The following is a 27,176-nucleotide window of genomic DNA, read 5'->3' on the forward strand; positions in this document are numbered from 1 at the left end:
TATATATATATATATATATATATATATATATATATACACCTATATTCATATACACATATTTATTTATTTGTTCGTGAATCGTCGGATACGGTCGAAGGTTAAATGAATATATGAAACAGTTCAGAATTTTTGTGACTCGACCTAACAAACTTTTCTTATTGTGTCAAAAATATTAAATCGTATCGTGAGTTTGGTTTAAAATTAGTTGAAAATTTCCGGGTCATTACAGTACCTACCCGTTAAAGAAATTTTGTCCCAAAATTTGAGTAGTGACAGTTGGAATTGAAATTGAGAATGTTTTAGTACCAGATTTGAACTTAAATTCTAAATAGAAAGATTTTAGTCGTCTAAGAATGTTTCATTGAAGAAAAATAATAAGATTAAAGATTTCTCCGAGACTGATATGCAAATAGTTTTTGAATACCCTTCTCGGATCGAGTTTGGCTTCATGATGAATAAGAGTCAAGTAACATGGTTCATGATGAATATAAGTCAAGTAACACGGTTCATGGTGACAGTAATGTTGATCAAGTATTACCATCATCACAATCCATTAGAACTTCCGTATGACTTACCATAATATAATCACGTTGATCAAGTGTCATTATATTACATTAACTCATGCTTTCATTCAAATATTACTCTGAAATATCAAAGGATTTAAAACTTCTAGGATTTCACTAGAATTTAGAAGTCAAAGCAGTTTTCGATATGATATATCAAGTATAGAATGATAGCGAAGGTAATTACGAATGAGAATGATGAAACCTTCAGAATGTTGAGGATATTGCATTTAAGGAAGATATAACGATATCAAATATATGAGAAATGAGGAAAAGAGATTTCGATCTTTTCCCGAGCTTTTCCAACATAGCATTCTTCATCATCAAACTTTTGACTATTAAGATCGTCTATAGCTTTTACTGCTTCATCAGCATTCTCAAATCTGAATCTTTGGTTATCATTCTGAGGTGTGTTCAAGAGTTTGAAGAGTTTGAACAAAGATTGTAATCGTTAAGATACAAATGATGTTTAAGATGGAATCAAGTGGCAACTTGAGAAAATATTTAACTGTAGTAGATGTAACTTATTAATGTGAAATCTAAATATTCCTCGGGTATTACCTACCCGTTAAAATATTTTCACCATTAACAGTTTGTACAAAAGAACTTTTAATTACAATCTTTATGAAAATATACTTACATATATATTTTCTTCAGATGTAATCGTGGATTTAATGAGTTAATAAGATATTAAACTCATCTGATTTACGATTAGAACTAGAATACATAATCTCTAAAATATTAGAGATTACCTAATCGCCATGTAGGACGAAGATAAATGATGTAGAACGATATGTAGAACAAAAATAATCGATGTAGAACAAGATGTAGAACGAAGAAAATTGATGTAGAATAAGATGTAGAACGAAGATTATGCTCGAGGTATAGTTTGTGATGTTAAGGCTTATGTTGTTGGTGGTACAGTACTTGATGCTGGTGGTACTGTTGGTGCCAATGATGTTGCTAATGTTTGTAAGTTTTGCACCATATTCTCCAAAGCTATTACTCTGGCACGAAGTTCGTTGACTTCTTCTATTATTTCGGAATGATTGGCGGTTGGAACGAGCAGATGAATAAGGTTTTGAATTTAAGATAGTATATAATCATGGCGAGATATTCGGGAAATGATGGTGAAAATGGTTTTTCGGACTGGTTCACCGGTGAGTGCTTCAGGTTCATCGCCAAGAGGTGAATTCGATTGATGAAAGGAATCGCCTTCTTCTCGTCTCCATTGATTGAGTCAACTATGAACCTATCCCCATTTCATCCAGGATTGATGATGGCTAATTGGTTGACCCATTCCGGTTACACTGCTTTCAGAGCTCAGATGAATATCCATATCGGAATAGCTGTCGGAATAGCTATCGGAATAGCTATCGGAATCTGAGGAACTTGAACTAGTTGTGAGTTCCATTTCGCACGATCAGATAAAGGATTTTCGATAGGAAATAATGTTCGGATATCGGATGATATTCTAATTACTTAGAATACCTATATATAGTACAGGAGATCCCGTAGATTACAGAGGGAATTAAGGAAACGTGTCAGACAAGGTCTAATGTGATGGAATATGAATTCATCTATACACCATCTATACAATAATTTCAATAAGACGTGTCGAGACTGAAAATGATAAGTAGATATTTTTCGACAAGGAATGATATGTAAAACCCTTGACATGCAGACAAGGTCCGAGTCTAGACTCATTAATGTATCCTAACAATTACTAGTTCGAAGTCCAGACTTACTAATGCAAGACCTGGTTCAATAAGACCACCGCTCTGATACCACTTGTAGTGACCCATCCTAATCCACCTGGACGAAGTCTTCAACAGATGGTCTCATTGCAAGGTTCCGACCTCCATATGCCATGAACGACTCCATGTGATATCTTTAAAATGAGCAAATGCACAGCGAAAGATTTCTTTCAGACCTGAGAATAAACATGTTTTAAAAGTGTCAACCAAAAGGTTGGTGAGTTCATAGGTTTATCATAAACAATAAAATTCATAATTTTGATAGACCACAAGATTTTAAATACAGTACACCTATCTCGTGTACGAAACCATTTTTCATAATGCTTGGCAGAGTAGGTTCGTATCCTTTTCTCCCCCGTAGGTTGCCTCGCGATTTTTAATAATCGTACACATATATCATGCACAAAAATAACATACACATAACCTGTGTATAAAATTATTCTCTCAATACATAACATTCACTTTGCTTTCATTGCTTGGCTTGGTAACTGACCTTAACATATAATGCGCATCAATAATATCCCCAAAATATAACATCTCATCTGTATAATATATAAACCTCAAAGTACTAAACACCACGCCCACTAGCTCTTCCATCTAGTGAACATTCTGGGTGGAGGTGTTAAACTCGGTAGCTACCTTTAGGATTCGCGTGAATTAGGGCCATACCCGTTTCTAATTCTTAGGTTACCAAGCAATAATAATCAGGGGAAATATTCACAACAATTAGTGATAATTATAACGTCCAACTAATTCAATAATAATCCACAGAATTTTTGTTTGCATAATAATTCATTCGAGGAATGTTTTGCTTGTGTCTATCTCGTCAAACAATTATAAAAGCATTTCATGTATTCGCATTTCAAAATATATTTCAAAAGCATTTAATAAAGTAGTTGTAAAAACAGCGCATGTATTCTCAGTCCCAAAAATGTAAAGAGTAAAAGGGAATCAAATGAACTCACAATACGATATTTTGTAGTAAAAATATGCATACGACGGAACTGAACAATGCAAGTTGGCCTTGGATTCATGAACCTATATAAATTATATATACTAAGACATATAATTGTAATCGAACAAATTTATTCTTAATTTATATATCTTATATATTTAATTTGTATATTAATTTTTATGTAGTTTTATATATGTATTTAGTATTAGAAATCAATAATTTGGTATATGTAAATATTTATAAAAAAATTTAATATATATAATTATATGTAATATTATGTTAGTTGTAATAAATATACTCTTATATAGAAAATATTTATTTGTAATAATAATATTGTTAATATGAAAATATTAATATAAATTATTTTAATGCTACTAATAATAATCATGATATTAATCTTAGTAACAATAATAATTAACTTAACAAATAATAACAATAATTAATAATTAATAATAATAATAATAATAATAATAATAATAATAATAATAATAATAATAATAATAATAATAATAATAATAATAATAATAATAATAATAATAATAATAATAATAATCACTACCTCAAAGGATAAGCTTTAAAAAAAATAATGTCACCACCCGGACTCGAACCCTCGACCTCTCGCTCAATAATTAAACGACTATTCCACTGCTCTACTCATGTTTTTCTGATATTATTCCTAACTTTAATCCATATAACCGATTCTGTTTTCCTTCTTCTTCCTCTACACCCATTTCATGATCATAATCATCATGGTTGTCATCATCTAATCTTATTATCATAATCTTAATCTATACCGTATCATTTTCATTATATCATATTCGTTTTTAGTTCACAGCAACATCATCATTATTATGTCTTTCTCTTCACCATGATCATATGGAATCACCATCATCACATAACATTTCTTATTTCAAGTATCCCTTCATTTAATACCTCTCGTCATCATCATCTATATTTCTTCATCATCAACTAAATAATGCAGCATCAACATCATTCTCATCAATATCGCTACTATCCCAAATATCATCATACTTCACGGTTTATTATCATCACCATCTCATACATCATCGTCTTCGATTGAATAATTAAAAAAATTTGCGAGCCTTTCTATTAAACAAAGTAAGTCCATGGCCCAACAACTTTATTAGTCCATTAAGTAAATAGATCTACAAGCCCACTTAATCAACTCAAAGATTTCGGTTGCTGATTGAATCAAAGAGACAGTGGGATTGAGCTGTAAAAACATCATGACTTATCATCATCCTCCACTATATCTATATCATCATTATAAAAAAAATGTGTAACAAAGATGACCCATTTTGGGTTGGCCATCTTAATCTTTTCATAATACTTGGTTGGTGTTGGGTTTCGATAGCTGATGTGCGTAGAGGTGTATACAAAATAGTTATATTTTTACTACAAAATACTATTAAATATGATACAATTTTACACAAGTTATTTATTTATTTATAAAGTGGATATACCTAAACCTTGCTACAACACTTATAGGCAGTGTACCTAATCCTACAGTAGTGTAATTTTTAGTAAGTCCGGTTCGTCCACAGGGAACTCGCCAAGTTTAACGCTATATTTTTAAAACTATATTTGTATAAATATAAATATATATATATATATAAGTAGTATTATTATTATAAAAGGGGGATTTTACCGTTTAATGACCGGTTTATCGATTTTAAAACTTTAGTCGCAGTTAAAACCTAATGTAAAATATAAAAAAATAAATATAACTTAAATTAAAGCGTAAAGTAAATAACGAAAATAAAATTGCGATAATTAAAAAGTACGATAATTAAAAGTGCAATTAAATACAATGACAGTAAATAAAAGTGCGATAATTAAAAGTGCGATAATTAAAAGTGCAATTAAATATGAAATAAAGAAAATTAAATATGAAATAAAGGAATTATGCTTTTTTAAACTTCCGTAATCATGATGTTTGACGTGTTGATTTTAGTTTTATTACCATGGGTTAATTGTCCTTTGTCTTGGATTATTCGATATGTCCATACGGATTTGTCCATAATAGTCCATCAGTCATAAATATAAAGTGCGAGAGTCTTCGTCAAATTATCCTTATACCCGAAGTCAAATATTCCAACTAATTGGGGATTAGAATTGTAACAAGGTCTTAATACTTTGTTTAATGAATACACCAGGTTATCGACTGCGTGTAATCCAAGGTTTTATTACTTTGTTAACAATTACACCAATTACCCTTGAATGTAATCCACCCCTGTTTCAACTAGTCCATTAACTATTAATCCAGTTCCGTGTCCAATAAAATGAACAATTATTGGTATTTATAGATATCCCGCCCACCGTACCCAGTCAAGCGTATGTAGTTATATATAAATACGTCAAATTATAAGTCTATATATTAAATTAACAAGGTATCATTTAGTTAATATAAAGCCCATTAATAGCCCATAGTCTAATTTCCACAAGTGTCGTTCTTTTATCCAAACCCCAATTATGGTACAAAGCCCAATTACCCAATTTTAATATTTAGCCCAACATCACGATTACTTCGCGCTTAAATAAGCATAATAATAACTTAGCTACGAGACATTAATTTAAAAAGGTTGAACATAACTTACAATGATTAAAAATAGCGTAGCGTTACACGGACATAATTTCGACTTACACCCTTACAACATTCGCTAACATACCCTTATTATTAAAATTTAAATTAAAATTAAAATTATAATTAATATACATATATATATATATATATATATATATATATATATATATATATATATATATATATATATATATATATATATATATATATATATATATATATATATATATATATATATATATATATATATATATATATACGTTGACAGATGAAGAAGAAAAAGATGTGTTTTGATCGATCACAAAACTGCTTTTTATAGAGATGTGGCTAGATACTGTTCACCATGCGATCGCATGGGATTTAGGCCTCCAGGCCATGTGATTGCATGGCCTCTTTTTCCAGCTCACATGAGTTTGTTTCCTAGCTTGCCGACGGTTTAATAAATAAATATAATATATAAATAATTTTATGAATTATTTAAATATTATATTATATTTATGTGCATAGTTGACTTGTAATTTTTAGTCCGTTGCATCGAACGTTGAGAGTTGACTCTGGTCCCGGTTCCGGATTTTCGAACGTCCTTGTGTACAATTTAATATCTTGTATTTTTCGTTTCGCGTCTTGTACTCTTGTAATTTTGAGACGTTTCTCATCAATAATTTGAACCACTTTGATTGTACTTTGTACTTTTTAGCTTTTTGGTGTTTGCATCTTCAATTCGTCGAATCTGTCTTTTGTCTTCATCTTTTATTATTTAAACGAATATCACTTGTAAATAGAACAATTGCAACTAAAAGCTTGTCTTTCTTGAGGGATAATGCTATGAAATATATGTTCGTTTTTAGCATTATCAAATATTCCCACATTTGAACGTTGCTTGTCCTCAAGCAATATAGTCTTGAAATAAAAATACTAGAATCACTTCTTTATTCTTCACACTTTGTACATCAGTGATTTCTATACGGCGGTATGAACAATGGTAGTAACGATGTGGTTTACAATCCCACATGACTATGAAAATTTAGATCCTTTAAAGAAATTGGATCTTTATGAAAACATTTGATCTTTTGAAAATTAAATCTAGCTTTTACCCTAGATAAGTTTTCCGGAATAACCCTTCACCGGTGTTTGCAAAATATTTTTGTGGGTTTGGTGAGTTTCAGATTTGAAAATTTTGGCTCAAAACTTATGGTTTTGTGTCACCCACTTGCTAACCTTGTATTGGGAAAGCAACACGTCCAGTATACTTGCTCCGTATATTACCTTTCGGTAAACTACCGCCCGGTTGTAAAGGAAAGCGTTGAACAAGCAACTGTTAAGGCAATGTCCCCTGACATGTTTTTAATTATGGTCTATAACGTGTCGGATGCAATTACTATCCTTGGTAGGAGCAATAGTAAAGATCACCCTATAGTTTTTCGGTCTGGCACAAGGTCCTGTCTTTGACCATGCTATGCAACCACCGTTCTTACGGTTGACACCCGATTTGGTTCAGGTGACCTAATGAATTCCAGGTGAATTCCTAGGATTTTACGTTCAATGGTAATGAATGCATTGAAAATAGGGTTTTCAGAAAACAAATCGGTTTGTAATTTGATCAAAATATTTTCTCGTTCAAGCTCGAGTTTAGATATCATCGAATTCCATGAGTTTAAATTCTCAATCTTTAAAAGTCAATCTCAAGGATTGAGTAATATCAATCTTAAAAGCTGATTTTTGATCTTTAAGGAGATTATCCTTTCTGGGGATCTGATTCATTAGTCTTATCAAGCTAATTTGCACGGTGCCCTCCCCATTTTATGAGACAGATCCTCTCATGGTTAGGATAAGTCTGACCACTTGATGACCCTGTTTGATGCTGAGGTCCGTGGATTTCCAGTTGATTTTCGAGAAAACTTTTCAAGGTTTTTCGTAGACTCTACAACTGGTCTGGACGACAACTTCCTGACCTAAATCAAGAAGCACGTGTCTTTTTCGGAAGACTTTACTTCCTTTTAATGATGGAATTGATTCATCGTATAGATCCATCTTTCTTTCAAATATATTATAAGAAATTGGGTAAAACTGATAAAATTGTCCAAAACAAAGTATCTTCAGTTATTTGTACAAAAATATGTGATATATGTTTTAAATAACTTGGTAAATTTTTCCCACACTTGGCTTTTATTTTCCTTTCTTTACCTTTTTATTGTCCTCTATTCCATTTTAAATGAATTCTAACATTTTGGGTTGTTTCTCAATTTATGTCCTTTCTGAGGTAACAATAATTTCGGTGTTAACACCTAGTTTTATCGTTTATAAATATGCATAAACATGATTTTGAATTCATTTATTTGAAAATTTTAAAATTTTTTACTAGAATTGGGTAGTCAGTATATAAGACTAGGGCTGTTCTTTATTATCAGAGAGCACTAGATTCTAATACAACTACTGCGTTACTAGTATTTTTAATGGTAACCAAGTGTATAAGTTAAAATTTAAATAAAAATCCGAAAGAATTTAACCCCTTCCCACACTTAAGATCTTGCACTGCCCTCATTTGCAAGAAATCAATAACAATTTAAATTATTGAGGGTGATTAGCGTAGAAAAATGATTAAAATTTACCAAAGTTTCCAAGCATATTGGCGTTTGTTTGCTGAATGATAAATGGTGCACATCATTTATTCATTCCGTCTTGTTGTTACATCACATTTGTTTTTCGTTTTGTCGTCAAAATTAGTAACTTTTGCTGAGCTTAATGCCAGTCTTTGAAAATGCGCTGTTTTACCCTGTTGTGTACAATTGACAATATACATACATACAAATATAAACATGCATGGTAATTTGAAATGGGACTTAAAATCCCACTTTCAAATCAAATATGAAATATTAGTACAACATAATAAAAATATTAAACATTACATAAAAGTATCAATATTTGTATGTTTAAACATAAATAAATAAAAATAATAAAAACTAAAAATCATAGAAATCACCAACGGAACTATATCAATCTGGATAGGGGTTCCAGTTCATGTCGTCGGTCGGGTTCCATGGTTGGTGATAGGTGTACTGGCAGGCCTGGTTAGGGTCGTAGAGAGTATATGGTGGTCTCATCTCGGGCTGGTGTGGAGGATAGTAAGCGGGTCAGGTCGGTACGTAGTGATCCTGAGGTGATAGCCGGCTCATGATCTGACGCTGATGATAGTCCCATCTATCATGCTGTCATTGCCTGGAATGCTCGTACTCATTCCGGGCTTGTCACTGCTCGTACCGTCTATGTCTCTCCTCGTTTGTCATTTCTACCTCATCTACACGCTGGTAGACGTCAGTCATAGCCTCCCTAATGACATCCCTAATGTCATCTGCTTCCTCCATTTCCTCATCTGAACCTCTCTCTAACTGAGGATGATTACCAACATATGGTATTTCCTGATTACGTCTGCTCTTTAATACCTTAGCACCCTGATAGACCCTCAATCCTAAAGGCTCCACCTGTTCCCTACATACCAAAGGTGGACCCCCTTAATCCCTATCTATACCCAAATACTCTCCAATGAGAGTAACAAAAATACCTCCTCCTATTATTCCCCCTTCCTGTATTCCTTCCACCATCTTAGACAAATAAAAACCAACACAGTAAGGGATATTAACAAAGCCTCTTGGGTCTCGAATACACTTTAGGTAAAATAAATCATGTAAGGTCATTTTTTCCTTGTTGTGACCTCTCTGTGTAATCGAGTTAGCAAGAAATCTATGAATTATAGGAAGCTTGGCTCTGTGAATATGTAAGTACGTGTGTGTTCCTGCCCGCCCAAAAATATTAAAATCTGACATACGCCTCCAGGCGGTGTTAGCATCAAAATTCCTATCTACCCTTTCACCAATATAAATCAAGTTTGTACAATCGGGTAATAGCAATTCAGTGGGCGTATATATCTGTAAATCCCTGGCCATGTCCAGCATGGACATCCTGTACATCCTACTGCCAAGTATAAATCTAAGAAAACTTCTATCATCTAACCTATCTACATCCGCATTTAATGCTATAGTACTCATAAGCTCAACACACCATTCCTTATATACAGGTCTACGAATGGTGAATAAACGTTCCCAATCGGGAAAAGAAGAGCTGCCATACCTTTGGATCAAATGTTGTCTAACTGAGTTAACTAGTTGGACCATTTTCAAAGGCTCCCAATCAATTACCCTCGGCGCTTCTACATTTTTCGGTACCAGTTTGAATTTGTTACTTTGATATGATGGGTAATCTCTCCAACTCCGATCAAATCTCAGATTAGGATGCAACTGTTCTTCATGAATCATTGGGTGTTGTACTATTGGATGCATCGGAAATACTATGAAGGCATCAACATATTCTTGTTGCGAATCATAATAAGGTACGTGTTGATCAGGTTGTTGTTGTTCCTGTTATTGCTCCTGTTCAGGTTCATATTGCATTTCTGGTTCAGGTTCTGGAGCAGGTTATCTAGATGATGATGATGCACCATCAGTATTAGTAAATCTCTGCAAAACACATTAAACACAAATTTTGTGCATCCAAATATGCATTAGTATTAGCAAAATAACAACTTGAAACAATTACAATAACATGTTTAATCAAAATTAAACTTATACACATTTTTACAATTTTTACAATTCTACATTTTTTCAACTAAGCATATATGAAAATGTTTACAAAGTTCATAAGCATTCAAATTAAATAACATGTTAAAATAACCATTACTAGCAATTAAACAAATTTCAAATGGAATTTACATCAATTTAATCAAGTTCATGAATTTTATACCTAAAAAGTCCACTTTAATTCTCAAAAATCATGTTTAGGATCATAGATTGGATCATTTAGCTACCTAAACATGTTACACTACTTAATTTAGCAATAATTCATGAAAAAAATCGGCCATAACCTGTTTATATCAAAAAGCCCCAAATTGCTCAAGAACACAAACCCTAGATTCCTAAAATTTTTGAAGTTTTTGGCTTCAATTCATGTTAAATAGCATCAATCTAGGTTATACATGCATAATATACTAACAATTTAACTCTAATTACACTAGAAATTAACAAAATCAAATTAGGTAAAATATAGCTCAAGAACACTAAAAATCAAATTTAAAGAGGTTTAGAGGTGAAATTGTTACCCTTCTTGATAAACTTCTTATCAAATTCATGATTAGAGCGGATTATGGCAAGAAATTTGGTTGATTTTGGTGAAAAATTGATGAAATTATGGGTGTTTTTTGTCACGACCCGGAAAATTTTGACTAATTTTAAACCAAGCTCTCGATACGATTTAATATTTTCGACATGATAAGCAAAGTCTGTATTGTTGGAATCTCAAAAACGATGAACTGTTTTCTTACATTCATTAAACATCGACTGCTCACGACGATTCACGAACCACTATTTGTAATTAAATACATATATATTTGAATATATGAATATATAATAATAATTTGAAATATAATTAGAAATATATATATTGGTGTTATTAAAGTTATTAGTAATATCATTATTAAGTATTATTTGTATTACTATTATTATTACCTCTATTTCAAAATTATTGTTATTATTACGTTTGTCATTATTTTTAGTTGGATATTATTATTAATGTTATCATTATTATTATTAGTAAGTTAGATTATTATGAATATAATTATTATGATTTTTATATCATCATTATTTATTTTTATATTTTTACTAGTAATATAATAATTAATATTATAATAAAATTATTAATTATTAATTTTAATTATATAAATTATATAGAATTAATATAGTACGAATCAGTTAAGACTATCCATCAAACTTTGTGGAACTTTGTTTCTTGTCTCCACCAGTTGGAATCAAATCAAGGATATAGTCAAAAACCAGTACAAATCAAATTTCAATTTCAATTTTTATTTTTATCTGTTTAATTTTTCTTCCATTTACTGCAACATATTGAACTTTTTGTCCGAATATTATTACCAGTATCCAATCCAATCAGATGCAAACAAATTATGTTAACCATTCCTTTCTTCATTTCTATTTTGCTGTTTCTGATTATTCGATTAATAATCCTTGTCGATCAACCTCTGGCTATTAAACAAGTGAAGACTCTGTGTTTTTAAAGGAAAACTCATTTCCACTTTACATTCTCAATAACCATTACAACAATCACCATACACCACCTTTTCTTCTCCTTCTCTATAGCTCTCTCTCATAACTTTGAATCACCATCACTTAAACTCATAATCCATGTTAATCGAACATAACCACCACCACTCAAGAACAACCTCGACAAAACTTCATTAATCATCACCGTTTGACTGCTAGTGTACTAAGTTCGATCACCACCATACTCAACCATGACCACCTAAATTTCATCACCACCTTTAGTTGATGAACGAACACCTTCGAACCAAACTCACAACCATCTTTACAAATCAACACATACATACATAAAATACAATCCCTCATCTTGGAAGCTAAATATCTTTCTATTTTCTATTTCGTTTGATAACCGGAACCAAGACCCGAAGGAGTAACGAATTTCCACCATCGTGAGCTATCTTGACACACTCACCAACCCCTCCATCCCTACCATTTTTTTCATTATACATAAACCAAACAACTAACCACCATCATCGATGTTATATTTTTATTTGATAGTTCCATTTGGTTACAACCCAAGAAGTTCGACCCATTTTCCTTGCTTGTTTACTGTTTCTGATCTAGATGGAGCACAACCAAACACCACCTCGCCACCATAGCCGATTACTTTACTGCTGCTTCCACTTCATTCTTTTTGATTTAAACCTATCTCAATACCGCCACCAACGACCCCTACTTTCCTTCTATTACTCTTTCTGTTTACAGCCATGAAACCCGAGTACCTGTTACAACCTTTTGCTGTTCTTTTCTATTTGTTTGACGCTGTAAAACAAAACAAAAGAGGTGTGTGTTGATTCACGAACTTACAAAACAAACAGGAGAAAGAAGTGGTACCATATATTTAACTAGGGTTGTATCAATTTGAAAACATAGAATATTAGATAATGCTTTATCAAATTAGACAAGTGGACCAATTGGGCATATGATGGCCGACTAATTGGAATCAAGAAAGGGACGTGCGATTTTTTTTAAGTAATTAGGTAAAGCTTTTGGTTATGATTGAACCCCACTTCCAGCTATAATCTCACGAGATATATATCATACCTGAAACAAGTTTGGACGTTAATTTAGTTTGGGCCGAGACATATGTCTTTGTATGAACCGTATAAATTGTATTGGGCCTGTTAATAGACTGTTAGTTGGGCTGTATGAACTGGATCATGAAATCGTTTATATTGCTGTTGATGAACGTGGTTTTTTTTACGTAACAATGATGATGAAGAAGAACTAGATATTTTGTACATGAAATATACTTATTACATATACTATAATTATATTAATATTTCAAATAACCATATTTATCAAACTTATTAATAATACTTATTTAAATACATACATACAACAAACTAATGATTTTAAATATAGCATTAAACAATAATGTAAATAAATATGGATATATTAATATAACTATATAGATATTAATCATTTTGAATATACGCACAAATTAAATATATAATATATAAATTATGATATAATAAATAAATTACTCGATTACGATTATGTGTATTAATATATATAATTAATTTAGGTTCGTGAATCCGAGGCCAACCCTACACTTGTTCATTGTCGTCATATGTATTTTTACTACAAAATACAGTATGGTGAGTTTCATTTGCTCCCTTTTTAATTGCTTTTGCAATATATATTTTTGAGCTGAGAATACGTGCGCTATTTTTATAAATGTTTACGAAATAGACACAAGTAATTAAAAATATATTCTACATTGAGTTGTACCACTAGCATACTTCCATGTAACTTGGTAACTACTATTTACATGGGTATTGTAAACGCGAATCCTGTTGATAGATCTATCGGGCCTGACAACCCCAACCGGACTGGACGACCAGTACTCAACGGTTGCACAGTACTTCGTTTTGTAGACTACACTTGGTACGGTGTAGTGAGATTTCATAATAAAGGGAATATGCGACGTTGATTAAATGTTAAGTATGGTTACCAAGTGCTCAACCACTTAGAATGCTTTACATACACTTGCGAGTGTATTATGTTTATGATTATGAAATCTTGTGGTCTATTAATATATTGAAATGGTTGTTATGATAAACCTATGAACTCACCAACCTTTTGGTCGACACTTTAAAGCATGTTTATTCTCAGGTACGAATTAAGTCTTCCGCTGTGCATTTGCTCAATTTAAGGACATTACTTGGAGTCGATGATCGCAATGGGACCAAATGTTGATGACTTCGTCCAGGTGGATTAGGACGGGGTCTTTACAGGTGGTATCAGAGCGGTGGTCGTAGCGAACCAGGTCTTGCATTAGTGTGTCTAACTAGTAGTTGTTAGGATACATTAATGAGTCTGGACTTCGACCTAGTAGTTGTTAGGTTATGTTAATGAGTCTAGACTTGAACCTGGTCTGCATGTTAAAAGTGTTTGCTTACCACCATTTGTCAAAAAATATCTACTTGTCATTTTCAGTCTCGACGCGTTTTATTGCAATTATTGCATAGACGGTGTACAGACGAATTCACATCTCATCACATTAAGTCTTGTCTGACACGTTTCCAAAATTCTCTCCGTAATCTACGAGATCTTCTGTACTATACATAGATATTCTATGTAATTAGAATATCATCCGATATCTGAAATTCATTTCATGCCAAAAACTCTTTATCTAACTGAGCAAAATGGAACTCACCATTAGTTCAAGCCTCTCGGATTCCGATATCGAGTCCCACTCAAGATCCGAAAGCAGTATGACCGGAATGGACCAACCAATTCATCTGATGGGTTCGTAGTCGACTGAATCATTGGAGGCAAGAAGTAGGTGATCTTTTCCACCAACTGAATTCACCTCTTGGCGAAGAACCTGAAGCACTTACCGGCGAACTAGTCCGAAACATCATTTTCACTCTCATTTCCAGAATATCTCGCAACGATTATATAATATCTCAAATTCTAAACCTTATCCATCCCCTTGTTCAAACCGTCAATCATCCCGGAATAATAGAAGAAGTCAACGAATTTCGCGCTCGAGTTGTAGCTTTGGAAAATATGGTGCAGAACCTACCAGCTTCAGCAACATCACCAGCACCAACAGTACCACCAACATCCACACCAGTACCACCAACAACCCAAGTTTCAACATCACACGCCTCAACATCTCATTTTGTACCTCGAGCATAATCATCGTTCTACGTATCGTTCTATCTACTTTATCTTCATTCTACATATCGTTCTACATCGAATATCTCCCCTCAACATGGCGATTATGTAATTTCTAAAGTCCTAGAGATTATGTAATCTAGTATTAACGATAAATCAAATGAGTTTAATATCTTATTGACTCATTAAATCCATGATTACATCTGAAGAAAATATATATGCAAGTATGTTTTCATAAAGATTGTAATTAAAAATTCTTTTGTACAAACTGTTAATGGTAAAAATATTTTAACGGGTAGGTAATACCCGAGGAATATTTAAATTTCACATTAATCAGTTACAAGGTACATTCTGCGAATCTGATTCAACAGTCATTTACTATCCTACTTACATCCACAAAGATACGAATCCGATCACCGCAGAATAATCATTTTCATTCAATTTCATATTTCGATTTTGACCTATCAGAATCCAACAAGTGGCATAATGAAGAAAACATTGGATAAAATAAAATTTGTTAGAAACAAACGAATTAACTAATTAAAATTTTGTTAAGAATCCACGCTAACTTTTCCTAGCTAACTGATTACATTTTATTATTCACAATTTATTTATCGTAATTTTATTTATCGTCATTTAATTTCTATTATTTATTTTACGCACTTTACATATCGTCGAATAAATCGGGACACATGTACACAATACGTCGGATTAATTCTGAGACAATAAGTTGTACAATGGTTCATGATACGTATTTATTAATTCGAATATTTAGGTACATCCTAACACAATAAGTATACAATACGTTTTGATAAATCCTAAGACAATACGTACACAATACGTCTTAGTTAATTCTAAGACAATACGTATACAATACGTCGTTAGGTAATTCTAAGATTATATATATATATATATATATATATATATATATATATATATATATATATATATATATATATATAAACCGATTATTGAACTATCAACTAAGGACTGCCATTATTGGACAATTAAAATGAATTAAAATATTGATTATAACATATGAAACTAAATAATTCTTCAAGTCTGCCACTTGATCTCATCTTAAACCTCATTTGAATCTTGACGATTCCAATCCATGTTCAAATCTTTCATGATTCTTGAAAACACCTCGATCGAGAGGATGAACCAGCCGCACTTCATCTACAGAAGAAACGATTGATGCATATAGTTATGCACCTGAAAAACTCTCGGAACTTGAATAAACGTTTAACACGTAGTTGTGCTAATTCCTTGGTGCTATTATTACCTAAAATAACTTGGTAATCCCTTTCAAAGTAGTAAATTTTGTCACAGCTCCAGCAAGACAATTTCGATCTTTCATCCGAAACAACCTTATCATAACCTTGATATATACGCGTGCTCTTTTATTGTTACCAGGGAACCTTTTATATTCCACCATATTACCATCAACATTTAATCATCTAAAAACACAATTCTCCTGAAACCACCTCGGATTGATAATCGACGATTCAGTTATGGCTGCATTAAATACAGAGGAAACAGTAAAGTTGTAGATGGTCTTAATGGCCAAAAGTTGATGATAAAGAAGGAAGTGTTAGGAACGCTCGATAGAGAATTTGGTACTGAAAATCGGATTGAGCTACCCGTGAAGGAGACCAACGACAAAGACAAGGACCAAACCCTATATTCAAAGAATCCATGTAATTCTAGATCCGATGAAACCGTTAGAGAATATCTTACTCCGAAGTCATGTTAAAATCTTGCGAAAAATTTTTCAGCATCATCTTTCGAACTTAGAAATTCCAAAATATCATCATAAATATCTTCGATATTTTTGAGGATATTTACATAAATATTCCTGTCCAAAATTATCTACCTCTTCGTGTTTTCAGTATTCCATTATATTGAAAACTTCTGTAAAATCTGAGTATAAATTATGAATAAATTGTGGAGAAGTGTTGGGAATTGATGCATAAGTTAGTATAATATAATGCGCTTGGCCAACGTGATTATATTACAGTAAGTCATGCTGGAAGTTCTAATGAAACATGATGATTCACAGACCATAACGTCATCATGTGTCATGTTACATACTTACATAACTCTTTCATTCTACTTAAGCTCTAAGCATATCACGGAAATATTTTCTTTGATATTTCTGTTATTCTGTAATTCCAACGGTTTGCTAATAAATCGTACTATTTCATTTTTTTGCTGATTAGAAGATTTTCTCTAAATCCCTTGAATTCCGGAATTCAACCATGACTAATCAAAAGTTGTGATGAAACTTATCTCTCTCATTTCACTATTTAGTGATAGCTTCATTTGTACTCTTCGAGTAATCAAATTGATTTATTTATATTAAACAAAATGATAAAACTCTATTTATCAATTCATATTCGTCATTAAAACATTTTTATTGTTAGCCATGACGATCGCATTCAAATTTCGGGACGAAATTTATTTAACGGGTAGGTACTGTCACGACCCGAAAAATTTCGACTAATTTTAAACCAAGCTTTCGATACGATTTAATATTTTCGACATGATAAGAAAAGTCTGTATTGTTGAAATCTCAAAAACTTTGAACTATTTTTTTACATTCATTAAACCCCGACTGCTCACGACGATTCACGAACCACTATTTGTAATTAAATACATATATATTTGAATATATGAATATATAATAATAATTTGAAATATAATTAGAAATATATATATTGGTGTTATTAAAGTTATTAGTAATATCATTATTAAGTATTATTTGTATTACTATTATTATTACCTCTATTTCAAAATTTTTGTTATTATTACGTTTGTCATTATTTTTAGTTGGATATTATTATTAATGTTATCATTATTATTATTAGTAAGTTAGATTATTATGAATATAATTATTATGATTTTTATATCATCATTATTTATTTTTATATTTTTACTAGTAATATAATAATTAATATTATAATAAAATTATTAATTATTAATTTTAATTATATAAATTATATATAATTAATATAGTACGAATCAGTTAAGACTATCCATCAAACTTTGTGGAACTTTGTTTCTTGTCTCCACCAGTTGGAATCAAATCAAGGATATAGTCAAAAACCAGTACAAATCAAATTTTTATTTTTATTTTTATCTGTTTAAGTTTTCTTCCATTTACTGCAACAGATTGAACTTTTTGTCCGAATATTATTACCAGTATCCAATCCAATCAGATGCAAACAAATTCTGTTAACCATTCCTTTCTTCATTTCTATTTTGCTGTTTCTGATTATTCGATTAATAATCCTTGTCGATCAACCTCTGGTTATTAAACAAGTGAAGACTCTGTGTTTTTAAAGGAAAACTCATTTCCACTTTACATTCTCAATAACAATTACAACAATCACCATACACCACCTTTTCTTCTCCCTCTCTATAGCTCTCTCTCATAACTTTGAATCACCATCACTTAAACTCGTGATCCATGTTAATCGAACATAACCACCACCACTCAAGAACAACCTCGACAAAACTTCATCAATCATCACCGTTTGTTTGCTAGTGTACTAAGTTCGGTCACCACCATACTCAACCATGACCACCTAAATTTCATCACCACCTTTAGTTGATGAACGAACACCTTCGAACCAAACTCACAACCATCTTTACAAATCAACACATACATACATACATAAAATACAATCCCTCATCTTGGAAGCTAAATATCTTTCTATTTTCTGTTTCGTTTGATAACCGGAACCAAGACCCGAAGGAGTAACGAATTTCCACCATCGTGAGCTATCTTGACATACTCACCAACCTCTCCATCCCTACCATTTTTTTCGTTATACATAAACCAAACAACTAACCACCATCATCGATGTTATATTTTTATTTGATAGTTCCATTTGGTTACAACCCAAGAAGTTCTACCCATTTGCCTTGCTTGTTTACTATTTCTGATCTAGATGGAGCACAACCAAACACCACCTCGCCACCATAGCCGATTACTTTACTGCTGCTTCCACTTCATTCTTCTTGATTTAAACCTATCTCAATACCACCACCAACGACCCCTACTTTCCTGCTATTACTCTTTCTGTTTACAGCCATGAAACCCGAGTACCTGTTACAACCTTTTGCTGTTCTTTTCTATTTGTTTGACGCTGTAAAACAAAACAAAAGAGGTGTGTGTTGATTCACGAACTTACAAAACAAACAGGAGAAAGAAGTGGTACCACATATTTAACTAGGGTTGTATCAATTTGAAAACATAGAATATTAGATAATGCTTTATCAAATTAGACAAGTGGACCAATTAGGCATATGATGGCCGACTAATTGGAATCAAGAAAGGGACGTGCAATTTTTTTTAAGTAATTAGGTAAAGCCTTTGGTTATGATTGAACCCCACTTCCAGCTATAATCTCACGAGATATATATCATACCTGAAAAAAGTTTGGACGTTAATTTAGTTTGGGCCGAGACATATGTCTTTGTATGAACCGTATAAATTGTATTAGGCCTGTTAACAGATTGTTAGTTGGCCCGTATGAACTGGATCATGAAATCGTTTATATTGCTGTTGATGAACGTGGTGTTTTTTTTACGTAACAATGATGATGAAGAAGAACAAATGGGTTAACGGGTTATATAGTTTTAATTAGGAACTAAAACAGAAAAACCACACAGATCGCATGGTTAAGGACATGGAGATTAATCGAGAGGTCACGGGTTCGAACCCCGTTTGAGGCATTTTTTTAGGAAAAGCTTGGAGGTAGTTTTCTCTTTTTAATTATTATTATTATTAGTAATATTGTTGTTTGTATTAATTACTATTGTTATTAAAAATTATTATCAGTATTAACCTAAGTAAATAATATTACCATTATTGTTATTACTAAATATTATCAATAATTATTAGGAATATTATTAATATTATTATTACTAATATAGGTATTAGGACCACAATTATTATTATGTAACATGATTATTAATATTATCATTATTAATAAAATTTCTATTATTATTATTATTATTGTAAGTATCAGTATTAATAATACCGTTATTAGTGATATTATTAATAAAGTTATTATTATTATTATTATGATTAGTAAATCATTAATATTATCAAAACTATCATTTTAAACAAATAGATATTTTGTACATGAAATATACTTATTACATATACTATAATTATATTAATATTTCAAATAATCATATTTATCAAACTTATTAATAATACTTATTTAAATACATACATACAACAAACTAATGATTTTAAATATAGCATTAAACAATAATGTAAATAAATATGGATATATTAATATAACTATATAGATATTAATCATTTTGAATATATGCACAAATTAAATATATAATATATAAATTATGATATAATAAATAAATTACTCGATTACGATTACGTGTATTAATATATATAATTAATTTAGGTTCGTGAATCCGAGGCCAACCCTACACTTATTCATTGTCGTCATATGTATTTTTACTACAAAATACAGTATGGTGAGTTTCATTTTCTCCCTTTTTAATTGCTTTTGCAATATATATTTTTGAGATGAGAATACGTGCGCTATTTCTATAAATGTTTACGAAATAGACACAAGTAATTAAAAATATATTCTACGTTGACTTGTACCATTGGCATACTTCCCTGTAGCTTGGTAACTACTATTTACATGGGTATTGTAAATGCGAATCTTGTTGATAGATCTATCGGGCCTGACAACCCCAACCGGACTGGACGACCAGTACTCAACGGTTGCACAGTACTTCGTTTTGTAGACTACAATTGGTACGGTGTAGTGAGATTTCATAATAAAGGGAATATGCGACGTTGATTAAATGTTAAGTATGGTTACCAAGTGCTCAACCACTTAGAATGCTTTACATACACTTGCGAGTGTATTATGTTTATGATTATGAAATCTTATGGTCTACTAATATATTGAAATGGTTGTTATGATAAACCTATGAACTCACCAACCTTTTGGTTGACACTTTAAAGCATGTTTATTCTCAGGTAGGAATTAAGTCTTCCGCTGTGCATTTGCTCAATTTAAGGACATTACTTGGAGTCGATCATCGCAATGGGACCAAATGTTGATGACTTCGTCCAGGTGGATTAGGACGGGGTCTTTACATTTTTGGAGTGTGGTTCGTGTATGTATGTGTGTTTATGGTGAAGACAGAATAGCGAGCTGCTCTTGTATCTGACCAGATTTTTGCCTCCATGCGATCGCATGGAGGTGTAGTTTAAATCCCATGCGATCACATGGGGGCCGGGGGTTTTTTTTTTTTAAATAATAAAAACCATTACTAATAAAACATATAATTAAAAATTAAAATTTTATTTCTTTTTAGGATGAGGGCGTTCCGGATCGTTGTCCTAGTCCGTCCCTCGACAAAATTTTAAAAATTTGTCACGTTTTAAGCGCGGTTTTTAAAAGTAAAGATTTTTGGGTTTTTTTAATGTTTTTGGCTTACTTTAATTCAATAAGATTAAAAATAATGATAATAAAAGTTCTCATCCCTCCCTAGGGTAAAGCAATTTCGGTTCAACGACCTAGTTTTCAACTCATGACGAATTTTAAAAATCATATTTTTAACTTAGTGAAATAAAGTAAATTTTTGTTTTTAAATTCACACCAAACTTAAATTTAAAATGCATAAAATTAAAAATTCATATAAATATCATATTTATACATACAAACTTATATTAAAAATATCAATTTTTCAAATATTTACAAACTTAAATATATTGATTTTAACAAGTTTACAATATTAATTTAATATTTATATATTAATTTTAAAAACATAGTAAAAATAAATTTAAAAATCTTTTTGGTCTTTTATCCCACTTTAATCAATCAAATATTATCAAAAATATACGCCCCTCTTTTCGGTAAAGTAATTTCGGTTCAACGACCTAGTTTTACTCCTGATGAATTTCTGAAATATTTTGGGTTGATTGATTAAAGATATTTATACTTTAAGAATAAACGGTAAATTTCGCAGTGATGTAATAAATTTTTATATGATATCAATAATTTCGGTTACGCATACCTAATTTTATTGAATACCAATTTAATACTTTATAGCGAACGATTCAGCGTTTATTATCAAAAGGCTAAAAGCAATAAAATAAAAATAAAAACTGTACATACTTACCTGTGAGAAAGAATTCCCAGAGACCTGCTTTAGCCAACTCATAGGAGAGTCGTGTGATTTGGTTCTCCATAGCTACGTAAGCATAACCTCGAATCTTCAATATCTTTTCTTCTAAACATATAAACGGTCCTTCTCTGCATAGAGTAGCAAATTCGGTATTTGAATATGTTTGATTATTTGAACATTTACCTTCGTGTGACCATTTTCCGTATTTATAGCATCTTTCAAGGTGTCGTGCTCTTCTTTTTATTGCGGATTTTAATTTTCCTTTACCAAAATGTATTTTATGATGATCTTTCCTGAGTTCTTTTCTTACTCCGTCCATTTTGCCTCTTATGAATGATACTAGTTCACTCGGAAGTGTGTCATTATTACGTTTAGTAATCATAGCGTGTAGCATTAGACCACAGTTCAGATCAAAGGTATTCTTCATCTCGTAAAACCTAAAAAAAATAAAAATTCAGAATGGGGGGAGAAGACTAGTTCTTTAGGGTCTGCTAGGGAAAGACCATTCGGATTCCATTCTCGGAAACTACACTAAAACAGAATATCTAACTCTAACAGAAATATATATTACCCTAAAAAGATTCGATTCTCCCTACACTTAGTTAGCTGTGGTGTTGAAATTGTGATTAACTTCGTTTTCAATTGGACTATCAACAACTTGTATATCTCTGACTTTTGCTTCAAGCCAATTTTTTATTTCCTCTGTAACTTTCACAAATTCAACTAACATTGCCTTTTCTTTAGGCGACAAATTGGATACTAATCAGTTACATAACTTAAAGTGTGATGACCCGAAAATTTCTGACCAAATTTAAACTTAATCTTTGTATGATTAACATTTTCGACACGATAAGCAAAGTCTGTAAAACTGAATCTCAAAATTTTTGAACTACTTTTATATATTTAAATACCCTTCAGTTATTTTCGATGATTCGCGAACAATTATATGTAAATAGGTACATATATACTATAACTTGAAAAGGTAACAATGTATTAATTATTTGATACCGTACATTGAACTTATTGGTTTAAATATCTATTTGAATATATATGATAAGTTGAAATATTTATTATTAAAATTTATTTATAAATAACTTTCAATGTGTATTTAAAAACTAATTTATGTATATTAAAAAGATATATACATATATATAATTTCAAGTTATTTATTAAATGATAGTAACATTTTCAAATTGCTACAGTACCCAAAATGCTACAGTGTTTTCGAAAATCACTATTTGCTAAAGTGAAATTGACTTTGCTACAGTGAATTGCTACAGTAACTTGCTACAGTGGTAACTTGCTACAGTGGTATAGTTTATGGATGATTTAAGACTATATTTTGACAAAGGTACGATTCACGAAACGTAAAGTACAAGTTTTCTCAGTATACGATAGGACGTTCGAAAAATCGAAACCGGGACATAAGTCGAGTGACGACGTACGACTTATCGGAATGAAAATTACAAGTCAACTATGCACGTGAATATAATATATTATATATATAATTAATATAAATTATATATAATATATATTATTTTTAAAATATGTCGACACGCTTGATGACAAACAATATGTGAGCTGGAAGGGGAGGCCATGCGATCGCATGGCCACAGGCCTTCAAACCCATGCGATCGCATGGTAGTGTTTGTCAGGCCACATCTATAAATTCCAGTGTTTTCGCTCGATTAAAATCACACACATACACAAATATATATACTCCGTAATATTATTTATTATTTATTATTATTTATTATTATTATTATTATTATTATTAATAATAAGATTATTATTAATCGTATTATTTTTTATTATTAGTGTTATTATTTTTGCGATACAAAAATAATAATGTACATAAAATATTACGACGGAATGCTGTCCAAGTAATTTTCAAAACGAGTTTCCGAGCGAGCTAGAGTTAAGGAAAATATGGGTTATTGCCAAGGAAATTATGGGTAATGTTCGGGGGTATTTTTGGGAATCAAACCTCGTGTTTATCATCTCCGATGCGTCTACGTGCTTTCCTGCAATATTGTATATCAATATTAAACTGTGAGTTTCATTTGCTCCCTTTTTAATTGCTTTTGAAATATACATTTTTGGGCTGAGAATACATGCAATTTATTTTAAACGCAATGGATACAAGTACATACTTAATTCTACACTGAGTTTAAACCGAAAATCCCTTAGCTTTGGTAACTAGTAACTGCCAGTACATAGGATGTGGACTGGTGGGCGCGAATAATAGTATATGGATCCATAGGGCTTGACATCCCTGTCTGAGCTAGAGCGCTAGCCTTTTAACGGACGTGTGTTATTTGAGTTTAGGACACTTTGGTTTGCGTGTATTAAAACGAATGGGGTATTTATCATTATAACGTTAAAGTTTAGTTACCAGGGTGCTCTGTTATGTAGAATCTATTGATAAACGTTTCTGGATGAAACAACTGAAATCTTGTGATCCATTTTTATATAATCTATTGATAAACATTTCTGGATGAAACAACTGAAATCTTGTGATCCACTTTTATAAACAGATTATGCGAAACACTAAAACTATGAACTCACCAACCTTTGTGTTGACACTTGTTAGCATGTTTATTCTCAGGTTTCCTAGAAGTCTTCCGCTATTTGCTTATATGTTAGACAAGCTATGTGCATGGATTCATACATGGCATATTTTTCAAGGAAACGTTGCATTCACCAAATCATCACCATGTATCTTATTTTGACTGCATTGTCAATGGAAGTACTATTGTAAACTATTATTTACAGTGATTGTCTATATGTAGAAATCATCAGATGTCGAAAACCTTTGATTTAAATATTCATTTATGGTGTGCCTTTTCAAAAGAATGCAATGTTTACAAAACGTATCATATAGAGGTCAAATACCTCACAATGAAATCAATGAATGACGTATTGTCCATATGGATTTGGAGCGATCGTCACATAAAGTTCCCCTTAATCCTAGCATCTTGAATCCGTTTATAAAGTTTCTTCCTTGAACTGTTAAAAACGGGTTCATCTAATTTCGTATCATCATCGGGGTTCTTTGTTATCGGATCATCATTAAGTGTTTCTTCATCTTCCCCACACTTATGCGTTTTTATTGGTTTAACAGTTTTGGTTGGTGGAGATCTAAACTTTCGGTTCACAAAGGTGACCGATTTATCACCATCCCTAAGTTTCATTCTACCTTCTCTTACATCAATGAATGCTTCGGTGGTTGCTAAAAATGGGCGACCTAAAATTAGAGGAATATCAAGGTTTTTCTCCATATTAATAACTATGAAATTTGAAACAAAGGTCAAACTTCCCACTTTAACAAGTAAATTATTTGCTATTCCAACCGGGTGTTGAATGGTTAGGTCAAATGATTGAACACCTATTTTGGTTGGTTTTAATTTACCCATACCTAATCTTTTGTATAAGGAAAGAGGCATAATATTTGCACTTGATCCTAAATCTACGAGTCCATTATATATAGCACCATCATTAAGCAAGCAAGAAATGATAAATTCACCCGGGTCTCCTACTTTAGTAAGTTGAGTTGGTTTGGTAACCTTTTTCGGGTGTTCTTTTCTTGGTTCTTTCACTTCTACTTGAACTTCTTGTTCACATTTTTCTTCGTTTCTTGGAATGGGAGGTTTGTATAAGAATTCTTCTTCATCACTCCAATTTGAAGCTTCCCCGTCTTCTAATTTTGGTTTTTCATATGTTGTTGATAGCATATTTATGTTTTCATTCTGAGGGTTTTCTTGGGTGGTGAAATTATGATTGACTTCATTGTCAACTTCCATCGGACCATGTATGTAATGTTTAACTCTGTGACCATTAACCTTAAATTCAATCCCATTTGAATTTATTAACTCTATTGTTCTGTATGGGAAAACTCTTTTGACTATGAATGGTCCAGACCATCTTGATTTCAATTTTCCAGGAAATAGCTTGAATCGTGAATTGAAAAGAAGAACTTTATCTCCTTCCTTAAATACTTTTGAACTTCTGATTCTTTTATCATGCCATTTCTTCGTTCTTTCTTTATAGATTAACGAATTTTCATATGCTTCATGTCTTAATTCTTCTAATTTGTTTAGTTGACTTAATCGTAGACGTCCAGCTTCATGCAAATCAAGATTACATGTCTTCAAAGCCCAAAATGCTTTGTGTTCAATTTCTACTGAAAGATGACATGCTTTTCCATAAACGAGTTTGAAAGGTGTGGTTCCAATTGGAGTTTTGTAGGCTGTTCTAAAAGCCCAGAGTGCATCTTCCAATTTCATGGACCATTCCTTCGGATTTGATCCTACGGTTTTCTCTAGAATACGTTTTAAAGCTCGGTTGGTATTTTCAACTTGTCTACTTGTTTGTGGATGATAAGCGGTTAAGATTTTATGAGTTACTCCATATCTTTTGAGGACTTTCTCAAGTTGATTGTTACAAAAATGAGTACCCCGATCACTTATTAAAGCTTTCGGTATTCCAAACCTTGCAAAAAGACGTTTTAAAAAGTTGACTACAACTCGTGCATCGTTAGTTGGGAGAGCTTGTGCTTCCGCCCATTTAGATACATAATCAATGGCAACAAGAATGTAGAGATTATTATGATATTTTGGAAATGGACCCATAAAGTCAATACCCCAAATGTCTGAAATGTCCCGTTCATATTGATTATAAACGTTCCATATTAATTGATTTCGTTGCGAGGTTTTGACCTCTATATGAGACGGTTTTCAAAGACTGCATTCATTTTTAAAACAACCATAACCTTTATTTTATCAATAAAGGTTTTAAAAACATTACGTAGATTATCAA

Source organism: Rutidosis leptorrhynchoides, chromosome 7, assembly GCF_046630445.1.
Source record: "Rutidosis leptorrhynchoides isolate AG116_Rl617_1_P2 chromosome 7, CSIRO_AGI_Rlap_v1, whole genome shotgun sequence".
Classification (NCBI taxonomy): Eukaryota; Viridiplantae; Streptophyta; class Magnoliopsida; order Asterales; family Asteraceae; genus Rutidosis; species Rutidosis leptorrhynchoides.